The sequence below is a fragment of the Callithrix jacchus genome, chromosome 12, assembly GCF_049354715.1.
Source record: "Callithrix jacchus isolate 240 chromosome 12, calJac240_pri, whole genome shotgun sequence".
Classification (NCBI taxonomy): domain Eukaryota; kingdom Metazoa; phylum Chordata; class Mammalia; order Primates; family Cebidae; genus Callithrix; species Callithrix jacchus.
This window is the reverse complement of record NC_133513.1, coordinates 102,273,828-102,292,026: the sequence shown is the minus strand read 5'-3', so window position 1 is coordinate 102,292,026 and position 18,199 is coordinate 102,273,828.

The following is an 18,199-nucleotide window of genomic DNA, read 5'->3' as shown; positions in this document are numbered from 1 at the left end:
GAAATGTTCCCCTACATTTTCTTCTAGTGGTTTTATTTTATAGTTTTTGGTTTTAGATGTAAATCTTTAATTTATTTTATGTTGATTTCTGATTACGGTGAGAGATAGGGGTCCAGTTTCATTTATCTATGTATGGATATCCAGTTTTTCTATCACCATTTATTGAAGAGAGTGTTCTTTATTCATTGTACATGCTTGGCACTTTTGTTGAAAATTAGCTCTCTCTAAATACATGGATTTATTTCTGTGTTCTCTATTCTGTCCCATTAGTCTATATATTTCTTTGTGTAGTATGGTCATTTTAACAATATTAATTCTTCTGATTCAAGAGCATGGGATGTCTTTCCATTTGGGTTTTCTTCAATTTCTCTCATCAGTGTTTTATAGTTTTCTTTATTGAGGTCTTTCACTTCCTAGGTTAAATATATTCTTTGTTACTTTATTTTATTTTGTAGCTATAGTAAATAGTATTGCCTTCTTGATGTTTTTTCTGATAGTTTTTTATTAATATATAGAAATGCTATTTATATTTGTATGTCAATCTTGTATCCTACAATTTTATTAAATTTATTTATTAGATCTAGAGATTTCTTGGAGAAGTGACTCTTAGAGGAAAGAAAGGTAGAGAGGAAGCTGACTTCTGTGTTGTGAGGCAGGATGAAGATAACTCTGAAGAGGAAACTGCATATTATATGTTTAAGAGGATTAGTCATAAGTTTTTGGTTTTATGTGGTAGGAAATCAAATGAAGTAGGATGAAAACAATGACAACAACAATGAAAATCAAAAAACAGACCAAAAGTATCCACACCAAAAACTAATCATTGTCTTACATCTCTGAAAAGTTACTTGGAATTTGGAGTTCAGCACAGCTAGAAGTCATGCCCTTTCTGATCACTCTCCCTCTGTCTCTTAGCTCTGTTTTTCTCTGTGTTGACTTAATTTTCAAACAGGCTCATTTCCTCCAGTGGCAAAATGGTCCTTGGAAAGTCTAGGCTTAAATACAAAGAATTTGAAACATCTGCAACTGAAAAGAGCCTCATTTTTGCAATGAACGAAGCATGTGTGCCAGCCTGCATGAGGCTCATTGCCCGGCTTGGGTCAAATGTCCACTCTGGACATTCACAACTAAATTTTGGGTGTGACTTTCAGTAAAATAAGAGACTCCTTTAGGAACCTATAGAAGATCTCTTGTTCTTTATCTTTCAATTGTTCTAAGAGTTTAAATTCCTAAGCTTATCACTTTGTTTTTATATGCTTTCTAGTATAGTAAGGGAAAAATTCTACTCCATTTGCATCAAGAGCACAGACTTGGTTTTACAAATGTCTTTAGACACTTTATCACAATTACCCACAGGTGAGAATTTAATTAATCATGATATACAGCATGCCAAGCATTAATCAGTTTTTTATTTCCCATTGGTGAGAAACTCAGAAGATTGTTCAAGGCAAGGACACAAGTAGACTCATCCATGAATCTCATTTTTGAGGTTGGTTTCTTGGGACTATGTTGGGTGCAAATACGGTATCAGGCCCAGAGTCTAGTGAGGAACAGGGAAATCATAGCAAAAATGGCAACAGAAAGAATTTAGTATAATAAAATTGGATAAAGAGGTATTAGCAAACTGAAGGATCAAGCTAGAACAGTAAGGTGGAACAAAGTTAGTCATTAAGGCTTGAGGCACAAGGGGAGGGGTTAGAGTTTTAGAGAAATTTAGAGGAGGTGCTCTGAGGAATAGAGATTCCCTCTAAGAAGGCGATGCCACGCATCTGCAGCTAATGGCATAGTAGCTTAGAAGAGAGGCTTTGCAGGTCTAAGCTCCAGACTTTGAAGAGGAGGACTGGATGGCTACTTTTGTTATCTCAGGAGCTTAGAGGTGGGACACCAGAGAATTTGGGTCCAGACACCTGAGATAGGTCATCTCCCAATAAATGCTAGTACCTCTGAAGGAACAAAGTGATGTTGGTTCTTGGAGGACCAAAATTATGAGAGAATGGGACTAACTGCCGCTCTTTGGTAAATGGCCATTGCTAGAGTGAGATTGGAGTGATGCTGACAGGGAAAGCAGATAAACAGGAAGTAATGTTTTCTTTTCCCTTTCCTTGCCTGTAGTTTTAGTCTAGCACCCTAGATTGGTGAGAGTTGACAGAAAGTCACTCAAAATGAAGAGAAATATAATTTTTATTTATCATGAAGCAAAGTACAGATGGGTTGATTTAGAGATGAATGATGATAACTTAAAAAAAAGTAACGTAACTTTAAAATAAAATTTGTGTATGAATTGAAGGGAAACCAGTCAACTGAAGCTCAGAAAAATGTATAAGGAATGAATGAAATTTGGGTGTGGAGAAAAGATAATTATCATAAAATATTGATATGCTATATGTATATATAAAATGAAGGCAAACATTATGTCTAAAAACTTTTAATATTCTATGAACCTAGTAAAGGAATCTTTCTCTCTCTCTCTCTGTTTGTGTGTGTGTGTGTGTGTGTGTGTGTGTGTGTGTCTGTGTATGTGTCCCTGTGTGTGTCTAGGTTGTCACCTCTTCCAATAATTAGGACTTGAGTTTAAATAGAGAGTTCAACTTATCTTTACCTTAAATGACTTATATACTTAAATTTTTGAAAACAGCTTTTATTAAATATAGTGTACTGCATCCAGCAGATTATCATAAAAGAAGATATCAGATCCAACATAAATGCAAAACTATGAGGTAATGAGAGCTCACTGAGAAACCTCAATGATAGCTCTTCTTTTTTTCAGGTGGATTCATCATTTATAATAAAACTGTGCATTAGATCTCAAATGTAATAAGCCATTTGTTCTGTCTTTGAAAGAATAAAATAGGAGTACCATTTGAAATGTCTAACTTGGTATGTTTTTGCTTTTAGAGTGCAGGATCATAAAAAATATCCTGGTAATGGTAAAATCTTTTCGCATAAACAGTGGTTTCATTCTGCCTATACAGAGAGTGAAAGGAAGCAGAGGTGTCTTGTTTGTGGTAAGTATTGTATTAAGTATATCACAACTGTCTTTGGGACCAAGGAAATGTTAGAAAAGGGTAATGCTGAATATAAATGGGAGCAAAATGAGAAAAATCTAGGCATTCAGAAACAACTGCAAACTGACAGGACAAATTCTGAATTTTGCTCAAGCTGTTGTGTTGATAAATAATTGCACTGATTATTGCCAAGTAATTCTGAACAATCAGGAGGGATGGCCATTGAAGTTGTCTGCATGTAAAAGTAAAATATTTCGCAAATGATTTCAGATTGAAAAATTTTCCTGGAACATTTGAAGGCAATGCATATTTTTCAAAATTTAGCTCCTCAAGAGAATTCTCTGATGATCATCAGGTTCAGGAAATCCTGATAGGAAATAAGAGAGAAGAAAATAACCTTTCTAAGAGAAACTGAGCTTTAAAACTGCAGGAAAATAGCATTTGCTCTGAATCTTAGAGGTAGTGATTTTTCTAGAAAGAGCAATGTGGTCAAAACAGGGAGAGGCTGTTCTAAAATTCTACATGGAAAGATGGGAAATAGGCCCCAGTTTTGTGTCTGTCATTCTTGGAGAGGTGGAGAAACTGGTAGACTCGAAATTAGAAAAGGAAGAGTCCTTTCCATTTTCACCCTGATTTTGATAAGTTCTAGCTTTTCAAGGGCAAGATTTTTTTTTTTCACTAATCAGTTTTTGGTACTTTTCTGTTCATGAAGGATAACTTAAGAAAGGATAAATGTGGATCCACATGAAAGGCGAGAATTGAAGTCAGCTGCTGTTGGCACAATTTGGAGCTTGGCTACAAAGCTGTCATTTGGATCCAGTCTTCAGTGGGAGCTGACTTTATGGGCTCTCATGTTGATCAGTGCTCATCTGCCAAAGTATAACTCCAACTACTGATAGGAAAACAAATTGAGTGAGTAACCACTATCAAGTCAAAAAATGCCACTGCTGGGCCGGGCACGGTGGCTCATGCCTGTAATCCCAGCTCTTTGGGAGGCCAAGGTGGGTGGATTGCCTGAGGTCAGGAGTTTGAGACCAGCCTGGCCAACATAGTGAAATCCTGTCTCTACTAAAAATACAAAAAATTAGCTGGGCATCATGGTAGGCACCTGTAATCTCAGCTACTCAGAGGCTGAGGCAGGAGAATTGCTTGAACCCAGGAGGCAGAGGTTGCAGTGAGCTGAGATCACGCCATTGCACTACAGCCTGGGCGATAAGAGTGAAACGCCATCTCAAAAAAAGAAAGTGCCCATGCTCTGACAACCTCCTTGTCTACGGCTACATAGACATATGACATATGTCATATGGCTGCTTAAGCTGGGCACTTATATTCTGTAACTTCCCATGAAGAGCTCATGTGCATTCAAAGTCATCAGTGAACAAGACACTGGCACTGTGGATTCAGAGAAAAATGAGGCACAGTTCTTACCCTGAAGATATTCACAGTCTTCTGAGTGGAGGCAGAAAATTGTGTAATGAAATAAAAGCTAAAATAAAGGTATCCCTAGTTTATGTTGGGAGCATAGCAGGGGAGTAAGATTGGCTGAGATATGGGAAGCCAAGTCAGAGAAGATTCTTGAAGATTTGTGGTCTTGAAATATGAGTAGAGGATTGTGAGAGAGACAAAGAAAGAATAATACAATTTTTTTTTTTTGAGACAGGACCTCACTCTGTTGACCAGGCTGGAGTGCAGTGGAACAAACATCGCTCAAGCTGAAGTGATCCTTCCACCTCAGCCTCCCTAGTAGCTGGGACTAAGGCACTTACCACTATGGCTGGTTAATTTTTGTACTTTTTGTAGAGATGGGGTTTCATCATGTTGCCCAGGCTGATCTTGAACTCCTAGACTCAAGGGATCCACCCACTTCCACCTCCCCAAATGCTGGAATTACAGGTGTGAGCCACCACACCCAGCAAATAAAACTATTAATAACAAAATCTGACCCATATGAGTGCTTCTGAGTGAGGCACTAGTTCTACTGCCATGACCTAGGCACCTGCTACATGGTCTGTGAGCAGTACTACATTTAATACCCTCAATATCAATAACGAGATACACATGATGATGATGATGATGATCATGATGCCCAGTTTATGGATAAGGAAACAGGCTAAGCTGTGATGTTCAAGCCTGTGCTATCTGGGACCAAGGCGTCTGTTCTTAGCCTCCTTGGGCCCTGTCCTCCTCATGGAAACTGAAAGGAGTGCATCCTAGGCAAAGGAACTAACCCATGTAGCAGCAGGGAGATGTGAGGGAGCAGAGCAGATGACAGAATGGCACAGTTTCCATACTGCTGATAAAGACATACCTCAGACTGAGCAATTACAAAAGAAAGAGGTTTATAGAACTTACAGTTCCACGTGGCTAGGGAGGCTTCACAATCATAGTGGAAGGTGAAAGGCGCATATCACATGGCAGCAGACAAAAGAAAAGAGAGCTTGTGCAGGGGAACTCCTTTTTTTAAAACTGTCAGATTTCATAAGACTTACTATCGTGAGAATAGCATGAGGAAAGACTTGCCCCCATTATTCAATTACCTCTCACTTGGTCCCTCCCATAGCATATGGGAATTCAAGATGAGATTTTGGTGGGGACACAGCCAAACCATAGCAATACACCCCAACCCCTTCCGAATATTGTGTCCTAACATTTCAAAACCAATCATGCCTACCAAACTGTCCCCCAAAATCTTAAATCATTTCAGCATTAATTCAGAAGTCTACAGTCCAAAGTCTCATCTGAGACAGGGCAAATCCCTTCCACCTATGAGCCTCTAAAACCAAAAGCAAGTTAGTTACTTCCTAGATACAATGGGTGTACAGGCATTGGGTAAATACAGCTGTTCCAGATGGGATAAATTTGCCAGAGCGAAGGGGCTACAAGCCCCCTGCAAGTTCAGAATCTAGCAGGATGGTCAAATCTTAAAGCTCCAAAATGATCTCCTTTGACTCCAGGTCTCACATCCAGGTCATGCTGATGTAAGAGATGGGTTTCCATGGTCTTGAGCAGCTCTGTCTCTATGGCTTTGCAAGGTACAGCCTCCCTTCAGGCTGCTTTCATGGACTTGTGTTGAGCATCTGTGGTTTTTCCAGGTGCACAGTGTAAGCTGTCAATGGATCTACCAGTCTGGGGTTTGGAGGATGGTGGCCTTTTTCTCACAGGTTCACTAGGTAGTACCCCAGTAGGGACTCTGTATGAGGGCTCCAATGCTAAATTTTCCTACTGTACTACCCTAGCAGAGGTTGACCATGAGAGCCCCACCCCTGCAGCAAACTTCTACCTGGATATTCAGCATTTCCATACATCCTCTAAAATCTAGGTGGAGCTTTCCAAACCCCAATACTTGACTTCTGTGTACTCACAAGCTCAAGAACACATGGAAGCTGCCAGAGCTTGAGGGTTGCACCCCATAAAACCATGGCCCAGGCTCAATGTTGGCATCTTTTAGCCCTGGCTGGAATGGCTGGGACACAGGGCACCAAGTTCCTAAGCTGCACACAGCACAGGTACCCTGGGCCTGGCCCATGTAACCACTTTTTCCTCCTAGGCATCCAGGCCTGTGATGGGAGGGGCTGCTGTGAACATATCTGACATGCCCAGAAGACATTTTCCCCATTGTCTTGGGGATTATTTGGCTCCTTGTTACTTATGAAAATTTCTGCAGCTGGCTTGAATTTCTCAGAAAATGGGTTTTCTTTTCTGTTACATTTTCAGGCTGCAAATTTTCCAAACTTTTATGCTCTGTTTCCCTTTTAAAATGAAATGCTTTTAACAGCATCCAAGTCACATCTTCAATGCTTTGTTGCTTGGAAATTTCTTCTACCAGATACCCTAAATCATTTCTCTCAATTTGAAAGTTTTACAGCTCTCTCCAGGGCAGGGGGAAAAATGCCTCCAGTCTCTTTGCTAAAACATCGCAAGAGTCACCATTGCCCCAGTTCCCAACGAGTTCCTCATCTCGATCTGAGACCACTGCAGCCTGGATTTTATTGTCCATGTCACTATTAGCATTTTGGTTAAAACCATTCAACAAGTCTCTAGGGAGTCTCAAACTTTCTCAAATTTTCCTCTCTTCCTCTGAGCCCTCCAAACTGTTCCAACCTCTGCCTGTTACCCAGTTGCAAAGTCTCTTCCACATTTTCAGGTATCTTTTCAGCAGCTCCCCACTCCTGGTACCAATTTCCTGTATTAGTCTGTTTTCACACTGCAATAAAGACCTACCTGAGAATGGGAAATTTACAAAATAAAGAGGTTTAATTGGAATCGCAGTTCCACATGGCTGAGCAGGCCTCACAATCATGGTGTAAAGCAAAGAGGAACAAGTTATATCTTATGTAGATGGCAGCAGACAAAAAAAAAAAAAAAAGAGGGCTTGTTCAGGGTAATTCCTCTTTTTAAAATCATCAGATATTGTAAGACTTATTCACTTTCTCAAGAATAGCATGGGAAAGATTTGCCCCTATGATTCAATTACCTCCCACCAGGTCCCTCCCACAACACGTGGGAATTCAAGGTGAGATTTGTGTGGGGACACAGCCAAAATATATCACACAGAAAGAAAGAGCACACACTGTGTTGTGGAGCCTAGATTTTTTTTGAAGAGCGAGGAAGGCAGATGAATTATTTCAGTCTGTAGAATGGCAAGGCCAGATTTGCATTTTGGATAGCTTACTCTGGTATAATCTGGATAAGTGGATTGGTGGCAGGTGAGGATACACTCAGGTGGACAAGTCAAGGGCTGCTGTGACAATCTGAATGAGATGGAAGAGGCCTGTGTAAAGGCAGTGGCATGAAATAGAATATGAGTTGGAAGTGCATAGGAGGTAGATTTCATTGAGCTTGGTGATCTACTGGGTACATGGGGTGAGTGAGAGAAGAGAATAGAGTTTTAGTCATGAACAGTTAATACGTTCTAGAGATATGCTGTAGAACGATGTGCATATGGTTAACAAATATTAGCTGGGCATGGTGGCACGTGCCTATAACCCCAGCTACTCAGGAGGCTGAGGCAGGATAATTGCCTGAACTGAGGAGGCGGAGGTTGCGGTGAGCCAAGATCATGCCATTGCACTCCAGCCTGGGTAACAAGAGCAAAACGCCGTCTCAAAAAACAAAAACAAATACTGAATGGCACACTTAAATTTTTGTTAAGAGGGTGGATTTCATGTTCTATATTTTTACCACAATAAAAATAGATATATAGAAATAAGGAATCTGGGATTATTCTAAAATTTCAATATTGCGCAACTGGATAAATGTGTCACTCACTGAGCTTTGGAATATAAGAAGGAAAAGAGCAGATATAGGGGATGTAAAATTGGAAGAGCCTCTATTCCAAATACTGGCAAAATTTTCTCTGTAAAGGGCCAGATGACAAATACTTTTGGCTTTTGGGGTCATATGGCCTCAGTGGAAATTACTAATTTCTGCCATTGTAGCTTGAAAGCAGCCATAGGACAATAAGTAAATGACTGAGTATGGCTGACTCAAATAAAGCTTTGCATATAAAAACAAGGAGTGGACAATTTTGGTTGGCCGACAAATGGAGAGGCCTAGCCGGAAAGTGGGTCTGAGATTCAAGTGAGAGGGAATGGAGTTTCTGGAAGGTAATGAAGTCTTTAACTTTAGCCATATTTTCTTGTTGTGGATTTTTATCACCAGTTGGATAGTCAGATAGGATGCCATAAATATTTCCTGTGCACATTCTAAGTGCTCAATACTGTGTTGGGTTAATGGATCTTATTATTTTTCTACATTACAATGATGATAATGAATAAGAAATAAAGCCATGCTTCTTTCTTCGGTATTAAAGCTGTATTGGGAGTTTAACATTTTGTTCAAAGGGGAAAAAAAGCACAAGAAAATAAAATGTGAGACATTTTCAGGATTTTAAAATATGTGTGCATTTATAAGTATGGTAGTTTTTGTGCATTATTACATACATAAATATTTTTGTAGTACATATTTATTGGCCTAGGTTTGGTGTGGTCCATGAAGAGAAAGAATGCTGTTTTAAGTCTCTGTAACTAGGGATTATTAAGAAACCCTTTGCTGAAATCTGAAACTCTAGTCCTACTTAGCAGGAGTAATGACTGTCCAGAGCCCAGTTGCCACTACTGGTTTCCAGAGTTTATATCTCCTAGCCTGGTTGACAAGAGTCACAAAGGTAAGTGCATCATGCATGGTCCCTGAAGTCCTGGAGCTTACAGTTCAGTAATAGGGCTGGAGTTAATCAATTACCCATGGCAATGAATGCATATTCTTAACTGTTATGTGTATTACAAAGGGGAAGTTCAGGGTATCACAAGAGCTTGTAAAGTGGAGATTTCACCCAGGAGAGAGGGTCAGAAAGGCTCACAATCACTCCAAGAAGCAGGAGCAGCTTCAATGGAGCCAGATCATTAACCACCTGAGCCTCAAAGACTTTGTCAAGCTTCTCTTGCAGCTGATGATGTCAGCTATGCATGAGGAGAGGAAAACACGTTATGAGGGGCTCGTTTGTAACCAGTTCTGATGCCAACTGCCAACTGCTTAGCTTTCTGCTTTGCATGTAGCATTGGTAGGAATTTATTATATCTTTAAGGCAGAAAATAGATCAATTCATATATTAGGTTTTGGAAAAAGGCAGTATTGTTTGCTTTGCTCAGACTCCACTGAATAACAGGAACCTTAGTATTTTCAGAACATTTCCTCAAAGCAAAAACCTAAGAAAAATTCGTATTGCAGGAGTTGAATAAAGAAACTCTTGCTGTTAAGGTTATTTGACATCTTTCATAATAGACTCTTCATTTCTCTCAGAGTGAGCTGCAGAAAATGAGGCCCGTTTTAGTTCAAATCCTAACTGTATGGCAGCAATGTTCTCAAATAGAAATTACAGAAAGAAAACAAGTTTTTTCTCTGTTTTAAAATTTCCTCTACAAATACAGTTGAACTTTGGCATATGTACAATGAATCAAAACAGTTTCCCTGAAAGTGTTTTTTTTTTCTTACATTTATGATTCTTCCATGCTACAAATTGAATTGCATCATTTCAAAAATTCATATGTTGAAGTCCTAATTCTAAGCACTTCAGAATGTGTATGGAGACAAGGTCCTTTAAGAGGTAATTGAGGTAAAGTGAGGTCATTAGGTGGATCTCAATTCAGTATGGCTAGTGTTTATACGAAATGGAAATTTGGAGACACCGTTGCAAAGGGAAGACCATATGAAGACACAGGGAGATGCCATCTATAAGTCAAGAAGAGAGGCCTTAGAAGAAAACAACCCTACCGACACTTCGACCTCAAACTTCTAGTCTCAGAACTGTGAGAAAAATAATTTCTGTTGTTTAAATTTCCCAGTCTGTGGTACTTTGTTATGCCAGCCATAGAAAATGAATACATGCCATAAGAAACAAATAATATTTAAGACTAACTCCAATCAACAAGGAAACTGCATTTAAGAGCCCACTTTCCCTCATCTGTAATTTTGCACTAACATCTTTGCTGGGTTTCCAGGGTGCAAACAACCTCCTTCCTGCACATGGTGGACAGGAGATTTCTGATGATGGGACCCTTTTTGGTTTGCTCTTAGTGTATGATACATCATGTGGTCATTGTATCTGTTTATCCCTCCATTTGCTCTGGCCATAATCTGGAATAGAATATTTGCTACATTGATTATTTAGTATGATATTATTAGAGATGCCAACCTAAAAGACTGCATTTCAGGAAAGAAACATGTTGACCACAAAACAAAATGAATGCTCACCATATTAAAAGAAGAAGCACATCCATAAGAATGAGCAGAACTACTCTGCGGACAAACCATAGGCATCCCCAATTCAATATAAAATCCAAACTTAGGCTCATTACTCAACTTCTTTCAGAGAGCTGTGGCTCTTCCCAGAACAGAAAAGTCTGGGTTTGCAGAGAATTTAACCTAGACTTCCCTGAAATTCTGAATTGTTTTGCATTAAAAGTGAAATTAAGCTTATAAAAACTAAACCTCCCTTGACTTTGCAGGAATGTGACTGGTAACTCTTGTGTGAAGTGAGTCCTCACACTGTGAGAGTTGGGTGGATTATAGTTCCTGTGTGGCTGAATACGGTCTCTTCCCAAAGAGAAGTCCCATAAATTGTAAGCACAGTTTTATCCACAGGTCTTTCTGATCCAAGGCTAAGGGATAGCCCCAGAAAGGTTTCTTCCAGTCACTGCTGTGATGTCCACCTTTTATGGCTTCTGTTAGACCTGTCATAGCTCTGGAAAGTGGTGGAATTAGTAATCACAACAAAGAAAATCAAGGGTGGTTCTGGGGTCTGGGACTGTCCCACATCAATGAGAATGTGCCGTTTGAGGCTTTTAGTACTTCATTTTCTTTGTTTTGCTGTCATTCCCTGAAAATGACGAAGGCTGCTGATCATCAATTGCTGTGCAGCCTTCAGATGGGGCAACTGTCCCTCTGCAAAGATGGAGTTTTCCTGTTGTGGGAGCCAAAGTGAAGGAGGAGGAGTTGTGGGGTATGGGAGGTGTTCTTACAGTCTGGCCTGCTGCTGCTTAAAAGGATTAAATTTAATGTTAAAACCTGCACATCTGATACTTCATCTTCTTATTTCTATTAATGTGAAAGAAGAACCAAAAATTCTTCCTTTTGAATTTCAAAGGGAAGTCTGGCTTCAATTAATACTGGGATCTAAAAAAGCAGATCTTAACTTTTCCAGTTTCATTGGCAATCTCTCCAATTCAATTCAATGCCATTTTTTCTTTAGGGTTGCCAAGTGTTGATTTTATACAGGATGCAGACTGTGAGGTCTCCTGGTGGTCCAGGAGCCTCTGACCTTGTCCTAGCTGCACTGACACCTGTAAGCCCAGGGCAGGGCTGACTCCTGGTGTGCACAGCTGCACCCATTCCCACATGTAGAAGGGGTCCCCACCCTTGAGGTTGAATGCTGTGCAATTACTTTCACAGAATTCTCAGTAATTTTATTTTTGACTATATGTTTTATGAGTAACATCTGATGTGGCAATGGAGCATGCACTTGGGACTCTGTAATTCTTAGTAACTCTCAATTATAACAAAAAATAGAAAAATTATATGCCAACTGGTTCTAAAAACAAGTGTTGTAAGAGCAATATATTCAGTAGAGGAAGGCAGAATAATTGCCAGTGAAGCCTTGAAATTCGTGTAGGTATCAACCAGGGATGCATTTTTTTTCTCTCTCTTATAGTTGAATGTCAACTGTTTTCCTACCTTTGTTGAAATTAAAGCCTTTCCTTTAAGTTTTCCAATCCATAGAGCATCTGGGGTAAGCACTGAGTAACCCCAAGTAAGAATCAATGATGTACTTTCTATACTTTTTGATTCCCCAGAAAGATTCAGGCATCTGCCCCATCAATACAGCCACAAAGCCCAGTTATAGGAAATTGAATATTGTGGCATTTGCAGACACTAATTGAGGAGATTTGAGAGTTAGAAGAAATATGAAAGTCCTATCAATTTTTTTCTATCCAGGCTTCTTGAAAGTGAAAGCATGCCTAAAGGATTTATCAGCAAATGGATTGGATTTTTCCAGTGGGTAGGATTGGTACAGTATAATTAATATATATCGTTAACAAACACAGATATCTCTTGCATTTAAGTGGCAGTTCTTTACACTCAAAGTCATGAAGTTCAACAAAAGCAGAACTGAAACTGGCACGCAAGCCTCCTGGTCTATGATTCTCCAATATACCCAACACATTTTACGGATCATCCACTGTGTCGATTCTGAGGATACACTGGAGAGTGTGGCAGGATTTGCCTCTGCCATCACGGAGCTTTCACCCTGAGAGGAGACTCATGTTAATCAAATAATTGCACATACAAATTAGATGATAACATTCAGAATATAGTGGATCATGTGATTGTAAGACAGGATATATTAACCTTTTCTTGAAGGTTGTGGTATGTGTCCCTGTAGGTTGGCACATGAGTCATGATTTGGAGGGAGGGCACCAGCTAAGTAGGAGGTGACCGGGGAGGGAGGAGGAAAGTGGGTCAGGCAGAAGGTCCCATGGCAGGTAGTAGTGAGGACGAATGTGAGGGGCATAGAGCACGGTGGTGTGGTTGGTGTGTCTGAAGCAAAGAGAGACAGGGGAGTGTGTTGTTTGATGAGGCTGGAGAGACAGCAGCAGCTCGATTACACAGGCTTCTGGGAATCATGTTAATTTTTCTCTTAGGAGCAATTTCTCATTGCTCCTAAGGATTAAATGTTGGTTTTAGGCTGCAGAAATGGAAATAACATGTCAGATTTGCTTTATTCTTTTAGGAACTCTTTTGTTTCAGTGTGTACCTGGATGTGATCGGTATGGGATTCCCTTGAGATGTTATGTAGAGATGCCAATGGGGACAGCTGGTTAAGGGAGGCCACTGCTCAGGGGGAAGGAGGGTGAGTCACCTGCACACGGAAGGCTGGGGAAGCCCTGGGTGTCAAGGATCCTTCAGGAGGAGTGCAAAGTGTGACAAGAAAATAGAACCAAGGTTGACCCCCAGCAGCATTTAATGATTGAGGTTAAGGAAGATGAATCTAAAAAGAAATTTGATAAAGAAAGACAAGAGAGGAAAAAAGAAAAGAAAAGAAAGTTAGTGCAATGTGGGTCATAGAAACCAAGGGACCAAATATTCTAAGTAGAACTGGTCACAGTGGAATATTCTTTTGATAAGTCAGGTTAGATGATACTCAAATATATACATTTGTTTATTGATATGGAGAGCCCTGACAGTCTTACAGAGTGAGTCAGCAAGGGGTGGTAGTGAGTGGTCAGGAAGAGATGAAGACGGAGAAAGGGAGAAAACTCTTTTTACAAGTTTGTCTGTGAATAGATGGGGTGAGAGAGGAAGACAGTTGGATGAGTTTTCTACTATAACAAATATTCTTGTTTCCATTAGCCAGGTGTGGTCACGCACGCCTGTAATCCCAGCTACTCAGGAGACTGAGGCACAAGGATGGGCTGAATCCAGGAGGCAGAGGTCGCAGTAAACCGAGATTGCATCACTGAACTCCAGCCTGGGTGGTAGAGTGAGACTGTCTCAAAAACCAAACAAAAAACAACCCTGAAGCCCAATATTCTTGTTTCCAAAGCTTGAAATTCTGGGTTTCTACTGCTATATACCCTGCTTCACTAAAACACACAGAATTCAACTTCAGTTTGTTTCATAGACATCTTGGGGGCTCAGCTCAGAGCACTGATCTAAAATGCCAGTGAAATCTTACATAAATAATCTCATGAGATAAGCCCCCAATATCCTTACGTAATACAATCGAGCTGCTATTTGAAGAGTTTCAGAGATGAAAAGATAACATTTCACAACCCAAGAGCTTTATTTTTTTTAAACAAAACAACAGCTTTGGGAAATGAAACTGTTCAAAAGTAACAGCTTCACTCCTTTATATGACAAATGATGAGAACAGTTCTATTTTGCTAATACTCTGTTTCACTAACTGAAGCTACTTATTTTTTTTAGTATTTACTCACTTATCTGGGACAATAGGCCAAACAGCCTACTTGAGATGTATATTTATTTATGATTTCTTCAAACCTTCTTCTCTAAGGCTTCTTTTGTTTATACTGAGTGAGGTTTATGTTGGTAAAATGTTGCAGTCCCCTGTCACTTTCCAGGAGCACTAATTTAGCATCTAATGAATGAAGCTCATAGGTTTCTGAGAGGTGCAGAAGATCTGTAGCTGATGCTGGGAGTGCAAATAGGCCCCTCTGATTGTGCTGAGAGAACACTCTCCAGACTGTGTTGGGTAAGGAAGTAAAAATAGGGAGTTATCCAGGGAAATTGATTAATGTTGACCATATTAAAAAGGGACAGTTGTTATGAGAGTAGAGTTAAATTAACAAATAATCATACATGAATTAAATCTCTTGCGATCTGCTATGCAACTGTCATATGCTGTGCTGTGGGTTTTGCAAGCTTATTTCATTCCATTGCTGCAACTCTATGCATTGGGCAAATGTCTTAACCCTCCTAAATTTCAGTTCATAAATTGGCAACATGGAAATAATGAAATACCCAAGTTTATAAAGCCAGTATCAAGTGGGAAAAACCAATTTGAAAACTAGGTCCTGACTTCCATTTCCAGTTAAGATAGAATGACCAGAATCTGCTTGCTTTCCAATCTGATATGACCAAAACACCAGACGATGTATGTGAAGCAATGGTTTTCAAGTAACTGGAAGGGTGGCCAACTAAACGATTTTTAAAAAGATATACAGTGGAGTAAGGATATTCTTTCCAACAAATAATGCCGCAACAATTGGATGCCTACATGCACAAAATAAGTGTCAACCCATTCCTTTTTTTTTTACATAGGAAAAGTAACTAACAATTGGTCATAAATCTAAATTCAAAACCTAAAGCTATAAAACATATAAAGAAAGCATAGGAGAAAGATTCATGTCCTTAGTGTAGTGAAATACTTTTTAGGCACAGTAACAAAAAAAGTATCCAAAAAATTGCTAAATTGTACTTTGCCAAAAAATTTTAAAAAATTTGCTTTTTAAAAGACACTGATAAGATGACAAAAAACACTCAGTTGGAAAAACATATTTGCAAATCATACTTCTGATTAAAACTCAGGACACATAAAGAAAGCATAATAAGAAAACAATTTCATAAAAATTGGGTAAAATAATTCAATAGATACTTCCTCAAAAAAGATATATAGGCAAATAAGCACATAAATAATAAGCACATGAAATAATTTATCATTATTGCTCAATATTTGGCAATATTACATGGGAGATATTTGCCAAATATATAGTATTGCCAAATATTATAATTGTCAAAATTAAAGAAGGCCAATCATACCAATTATTGACAAGGGTAAGGAAGAACTGGGACTCTCATACACTGCCGCTGGGAATGTGAAATGGTTACAACTACTGTGGCAGACTGGGAGCTTCTTAACAAGTTAATCATACTCTTACATATGATCTCTCCATTCCACTCCTAGGTATAATACCAGAAACAAAGAAAGCACGTGTCTATGCAAGACCTGAAGAAAGTTTATGGCAGCTCTGTATTAACCCAAAACAGTAAATGGTTTGAATGTTCATCAACAGTTGAATGTACAAACGGTCTGTAGTGTACCTCTGCAGTGGAATACTGCTCAGCAAGCAACATGATTTGGCTATGGATGCATGCAGCAACAAGAACAAATCTCAAAATAATTACAATAAATGAAGAAGCCAGACAAAAAAGAATATATCCTGCATGACCTGATTTATAAAACCTCTAAAGAATGCAGACTAATCTATATGACAGCGGATCAGTAAGGATCTCCTGGAAAGGTAAGGGAAAGGAGTTATAAAGGGGGTTGTCGAGAAAAAGAGAGTACTGGGTTAATAGTCACAAGAAAACTAACTTGATTGTGGTTGATTATTTCAAGGGTGATTGTGTTGATTATTTCGTGGGTGTTTACATATGTCAAATCATCAAGTTGTACACTTTAAATATGTGCAGTTTATTGTCTATCAAGTAAACCTCAATAAGGCTATTAGGAAACAAACAAACAAAAAAAACCAAGATGATATGTGTAACCTGAAATACAACATTTTAGAAATGACTTCCCAAAGCACATATGGTCTAATAGGGAAAAAGGAATATGAGAGAATACAGAGATAATGCTTAGAGCTAAGCATTATCTGTGTTGATATGTTCATGGCAAAGCTGGTAAAACAAAGTTCTTCGGAGTACATGTCACACCCTGAGAGGAATCCGATAATTCCTGATTGGGAATACTGAGAATGTTATGCTTAGGTGGCAGTGAGAGCACCACTGGACCCATTGAAGTAGGAGGAAGGAGCAGGTTAGGGGCTTGTTTTCACTTGTTTTTCCTGTTGCTTTCCTCCTTTTTTCTCTCCTTTTGGTATATTTGTAGAGAAAAAGGGAGAGAGGGTTAAGTATCTTATTCCTGTACTCTGTTATCCAATTTATAAACAAAACAGACATCTCTAACCTCACAAGAACTCCAGGAGAATTCCAGTGAGTCTAGAATGTAACTTTCTATTATAGAAGATTCTAAAAGGTAAACTTCAACTGATGGAGAGATGAATAAGGAAAGTATGGCAAAACTTCGTTTTATCAGGAGGAAAGTGGCTGAAATAAAGGTGGGGACTATATTAATAGAATAGAATATAAATAATCTATAATCCCTGAAAAAAATGGAAAGAACAGAGTAAGGCTGGGATGAGAAGAAGAAAGATAGGAGGTACTATAGAAAGCTGTGTAGCTTAAAATTAAAAGCCCTTAAAGCTGGCAAATCAAATAATAGAGCTGTAAGCATGCTTAAATGTTTAAATGTAATCAGTACAAAAACCTCATAATCCACTAACATCAGGTGGTAGATGAGGCAGAGCAGTAGAGAGGAAATATAAAAACAACAACAATTTCATCATTGCTAAGAGTAGAGAGTTTTATCCCGGTATCTGCTAATAACCAGAAGAATAAATAGAAAGATATAGTTAGTCCAGAAGTATACTTGCAAGTGTGAAAACTTAGAAGTATGTGATAATTTTTTTGTAAAGGCAAAAGGTTAGAAGTAGTTGAAATATTCACCAATTGTGAATGAAGCTGCACAATTGTACAATGAAGTCCGTGGAAAGACTGAGAAAGCTCTCTGTGTACTTACATGGAATGATCTCTAGTTAGAAGTAGTTGAAATATTCAGCAATTGAAGCTGCGTAATTGTACAATGAAGTCCCTGGAAAGACTGAGAAAGCTGTCTGTGTACTTACATGGAATGATCTCTAACATGACTGTTAAATAACAGGAGCGAGGCAAAGAAGAGGGTGTATGGAATGTGATCAATTGGATGAGGGAAACAACACATATGCATTTAATCATGGACCAAAATGTCATGCAGCATATACATATATATGTTGTCTATGATGGACTGCATATGTGACAGTGTTCCATAAGATTATAGTGGAGCGGCCCCACACAGGTGTTCCCTTTTTTTGGTCTTTTATACCATAATTTTATTGTAACTTTTCTGTGTTTAGATACATTTAAATACACTAATACTTACTACTGTGTCCTAATTGTCTGTAGTATTAGTACACTAACATGCTGTACTGGTTTGTAGCCTAGGAGCAATAGGCTATACCATATAGCCTAGGTGTGTAGTAGGTTGTATGATCTAGGTTTGTGTAAGTTCGCTCTATGAT